The following is a 5,243-nucleotide window of genomic DNA, read 5'->3' as shown; positions in this document are numbered from 1 at the left end:
CTCTAATGAAAATATATCTAATGGAACTTTACAACCATGAATGGATGAGCAAAGGAATTAAAAGTATAATTGCAATTTTGAACAAGGGTAACACATTTAATACTGAAAACTTCTTTATTTTAGTTATATTTATTTATTTACTTAGAGATGTCACCTTGTAATTTAAAATAAGCAATATATTAATGAGAAATTGTTTTATAATACATGTAGTTTTAAAAATATTTGTGAAAGTTTTTCATTTAAAAATTTTTAAAAATAATTCTAAAAGTTATTTCAGGAGGCATGAGGAAGAATAGAGGAGGTAAATTAGTGCAGAGTCTCTGCTTAGTTCTTTCTGTCCAGTCCAGTGAAGTTTGTCAAGTTTCATAATAAAAACATTTTAGGAAACCAAGCTGATGAAAATAAAATTCAAACTGAGATCATACCATCCAAGGAAAAGAAAGGCTGAGAAAACAGCTTGGAAAAACTAAAATAATGTAATCAAATTATACTCATTATATCCTACTCTTAGTAGCAGAAATACTCAGTACATGCAACATAAAAATATTTCTTAGCATTTATTCAACACCTATCATTTGCCAGGCACTGTGCTAGGCACTTTACAATCATGATTTCTAATTCTAAAAAGCATTCTTAGGTAGATGGCTAAAACTGTTTTTTGAAACAGAAGAAAATGAAGCTCATTAAAGTTTAATGACTCAAATGAAGCATCATATAGCTGGTAGGTGTTAGAACTAGGTTTTGAATCCAAGTTTTCTTCCATACCACCTAGCACCTACCATCAGGAAAAGCAGCAGAATAAATTGCTCTTAGTATTTAATCCAAATTTCATTTGTAAAATCCCAGGCATAGCCTACTGTTTGAATACAGCAATATCTATCTTCCATAGTATTAATAAATAAATAAGAAAACCTGTTGTGTTCTTATCATGAGTTTAGAAAACAGTGTTCTCACAGATAACAATAATAAGCCATTCTTGTCCTCAATTCCAATGATTTAGAACCTTTTATTGAAAACAGGAAGCCCTCGGATTGAAATAAAAAGCATAATATCTTACTTAGTAACAAACTCAAAGATCCAAACTCCATTTTTGAACCATTTCTGCTTAATAAGAATCCAGCCTCCATTTGTCCATAATAGAGAGAATATAATATAAAACTAAGAAGTCGCTGGAGAGGTAACAGCGTTGACAAAATTCAACATGATGGTGGAGCCTACACAGATGCAGGAAACAAAGTGAGGCCCTTCCATACAGCCATAAGTCCTTGCGATGATTTTGTTTTAAGTCAACGTCTCTTCATGTCTCACATATTCCCCAATGTCTGCTTGGTGAGATAACACAATTGTCATGGGTCTACTTTCCCACAGTCTTTAGTGTAGACTTTGCTGCCACCCCAAAACCTAAAGGGATGTCTGCCATGGAGTACACCCCCACTCCCTGCTACTGTGAAGTATTTTCAGTGGTTTGACTCCGTCCAGAGTTTAACCCATGGTTCCGATACAAAAAAAGTCTGCTCTGCTCCAGGCTTTATCCACACTCTGCACTTGTCATAGGGTGCAAGGTTATCCAGAACTGTGGTGTGCAACTGGGGTTTGGGGGTCTTAGTGAACTTTCCAAAACAGATCTCCAGGGACACCAGTTTGTCATTAGAGATGTTGGCGGCCAACTTCAAGATCTTTTCACTCACGTATTACACCCAGTTGTTGTGCAACCTGAAACAGAAGGTGCCATCAAGCCTGTGTACCAGCAGCTGAAGATCCTCCCAGATGTATTTTGCCATTTTCTCAAACATGACATGGATCACCTCTTCAGTAAAAAGCTTCATTTTCCCACTGTTGGAACACCGTTTTCTCATGCGTCAAAGAGATATTTATTTTACTTTATTTTATTTTCAAGTTTTGTTGTGGTATAATTGACAAATAAAAAAAGTATATATTTAAGCTATGCAATGTGATGATAGGATATAAATATAAATTGTAAAATAATTAGCACAGTCAAACCAATTAACACATCCATCAATTTACATAGTTACCATTTTGCATTTGTGTGTGCGGTGAGAACACTTTTGATCTACTCTTAGTGAATTCCCAGTACAAAATACAGTACTATGAACTGTAGTCACCATGTTGTACATTAGATCAGAACTTAGTCACTTTATTTTATTTATTTTTTATTTAATTAATTTTTAGACAGAGGGAAAAGGAAGGAGAAAGAAAGGGAGAGAAATATCAATGTGTGGTTGCCTCTTCTGTACCCCTACTGGGGACCTGGCCTGCAACCTAGGCTTGTGCCCTGATTGGGAATTGAACAGGTGACACTGGTTCGCAGACTGGTGCTCAAACCACTGGGACACACCAGCCACGGCAAGGAACTTATTCACTTTAAACTGAAAATGTGTACCCTTTGGCCATCTTCCCATTTACTCCACCCCTGAACACCTCTTGACTCTAATCCTGTGAGTCTGCCATCTTTAAATTCCACATACATCTGAGTCCATACAATATTTGTCTTTCTGTGTCTGTCATCCAGTTTAATTCACCGAGTCACAAATGGCAGTATTTCCTCCTTTTCTTATGGCCTATATAAACCCATATTCAAATTCCACAGGTTTTTTCACAGAAAATTTTTACAAATTCTGAAAATTTGTGTGAAACTATGAAAGATCCCAAATGGCCAAAGTAATATTGAGAAGAAAGAACAAAGCTGGAGGGATTCTGCTTCCTAGTTTCAAATTAAATTACAAAGTGATAGTAATGAAAACAGCAAAATACTATCATAAAACCAGAGACAGATCAATGAAACAAAATAGCCCAGAAATAAATCTGCACATATATGGTCAATTTTTTTAAAATAACCTAATGTTAATGTATAGAAAAACAATTGATTTTGATATCTTTTTAAAAATTTTTGTATCCAGTAACTTTACTGAATTTGTTTATTAGTTCTAACAGTTTTTTTTAATCTGTCAGTGTTATTTTAAAAAATATTTTGTTAATTATATATATATATGTTTTATTGTTTTTCAATTACCATCGTTCCCATTTTTCCCCCATTACTTTCCCCTGTCTTGCCCACTCCCCACCTTCCACATTCAATCCTCCTTCACTCTGTTGTCTTTGTTCATGGGTCCTTTGTATATGTTCCTTGACTTGACTCTTCCCCTTCTTTCCCACATTATCCCTCTCCCTCACCCCCTCTGGTCACTGTCAGTTTGTTCTTTATTTCAATGCCTCTGGTTCGATTTTGCTCACTTGTTTTGTTGATTAGGTTCCACTTATAGGTGAGATCACATGGTATTTGTCATTCACTGCCTAGCTTATTGCACTTAGCATAATGCTCTCCAGTTCTATCCATGCTGTCACAGAAGTAGGAATTTTTTCTTTCTTTCTTCCGCGTAGTATTCCATCATGTAAATGTACCACAGTTTTTGATCCAATCATTTACTGATGGGCACTTAGGCTGTTTCTAGCACTTGGTTATTGTAAATAAAGCTTCTTTGAACATCGGGGTGCATAGGTTCTTTTGAATTGGTGTTTCAGGATTCTTAGGGTATAGTTCCAGGAATGGAGTCACCGGGTCAAGAGGCATTTCCATTTTTAGTTTTGTGAGGAAATTCCATACTGTTTTCCACAGTGGCTGCACCAGTCTACATTCCCACCAACAGTGAAATTGGATTCCCTTTTCTCCACAACCTCACTAGCATTTGTTGTTTGTTGATTTGTTTATGATGGTCATTCTGATCAGTGTGGGGTGGTATCTCATTGTAGTTTTAATTTGCATCTCTCTAATGGCTAGTGATGTTGAACATATTTTCATATGTCTCTGAGTCTTCTGTATGTCCTCCTTAGAGAAGTGTCTATTCAGGTCCTTTGCCCATTGTCTAATTGGACTGTTTGTCTTCCTGGTGTGGAGCCATGTGAGTTCTTTATATATTTTAGAGATTAAACCCTTGTCCGAGGCATCACTAGCAAATACATTTTCCCATGTGGTTTGTTCCTTTTCCATTTTGCCTATATTTTCTTTAACTGTGCAGGAGCTATTTAATTTGATATAGTCCCATTTGTTTATTTTTTCCTTTATATCCCTCACTCTAGGGGACATATCAGTGAAAATATTGCTGTGAAGGATACCTGAAATTTTACTGCCAATATTTTCCTTTAGGACTTTTATGGTGTTGTAACTTATATTTAAATCTTTTATCCATCTTGAGTTTATTTTTCTGTATGGTGTTAGTAGGTGGACGAGTTTCACTTTTTTGCGGGTAGCTGTCCAGATCGCCCAGCACCATTTGTTGTAGAGGCTATTTTTACTCCATTGTATGCTCATGCCCACTTTGTCAAACATTAATTGACCATAGAGACATGGGTTTATTTTTGGGCTCCCTATTCTGTTCCATTAATCTATGTGTCTGTTCTTATGCCAGTATCAGAGAACCTAACAGTTTTTTGTAGTGAACAGGATTTTCTACAGATGACATGTCATCTGTAGATAATAACAATTTTACTCCCTCTTTTCTGATTAGGATGCCTTTTAGTTCTTTTCCTTCTGTAAATGTTCTGGCTGAAACTTCAAGTACTTAACCGTCCAGCAGAAGTTACATCATTGAGAGTGATTAGTAGGGTACATGAATATCTCACATGAGACGAACAGCAATTTGGACATTTCATTTAAAATGTCATAGCCTGTGCTTGAGTGTGAAACTGTCATGTTACAGAACTGCATGCTTTTGATTCTGTAATAAAATATTTTTATGTAATAAAAAAGGAGCGCCATTTGCAGCAGACCCTGTATGTTGAATAAAAGTGGTGAGAATGGGCATCTTAGTCTTGTTCCTGAGTAAAAGTTTTCAGCTTTTCACCACTAAGTATGTGTTAGCAGTAACTTGTCATATATGACCTTTATTATGTTGAGGTACATTTCTTCTGTACCTTATTTGTTGAGAGTTTTTTATCATGAATGTTAAATGCTTTCTTTGCATCTATTGAGATGATCATGTGGTTTTTATTCTAATGTAGTATATTACATTTTGATTTACATTGTGTTTTGATAAAGACTTTTGCACATATATATTTAAAAGGGATATTGGCCTGTAATTTTCTCTTCATGTATCATCTTTATTTGGATTTTTATGAGAATAATACTGGCCTCATATATTGAGGTTGGAAGTGTTCCCTCTTCTTCAATTTTGTGGAATGGTTTGAGAAGCACTAGTGTTAATTCTTCAAAGGTATGGTAAAATTCA

The 5,243-nt window shown here is 35.4% G+C and overlaps 1 pseudogene; it reads right to left on the bottom strand.

The window, feature by feature from the left end:
- Window positions 1-1,281: 1,281 nt before the first annotated feature.
- LOC129076061 (60S ribosome subunit biogenesis protein NIP7 homolog) lies at window positions 1,282-1,826 on the bottom strand (annotated as a pseudogene).
- Between the last annotated feature and the right edge of the window lie 3,417 nt (window positions 1,827-5,243).

This window comes from Pteronotus mesoamericanus, unplaced genomic scaffold (genome assembly GCF_021234165.1).
Source record: "Pteronotus mesoamericanus isolate MK-2021 breed Mesoamerican mustached bat unplaced genomic scaffold, CSHL_Meso_final contig_56, whole genome shotgun sequence".
Lineage (NCBI taxonomy): Eukaryota > Metazoa > Chordata > Mammalia > Chiroptera > Mormoopidae > Pteronotus > Pteronotus mesoamericanus.
The sequence above is the reverse complement of the archived record's forward strand: the minus strand, read 5'-3'. Positions and strand labels throughout refer to the sequence as shown.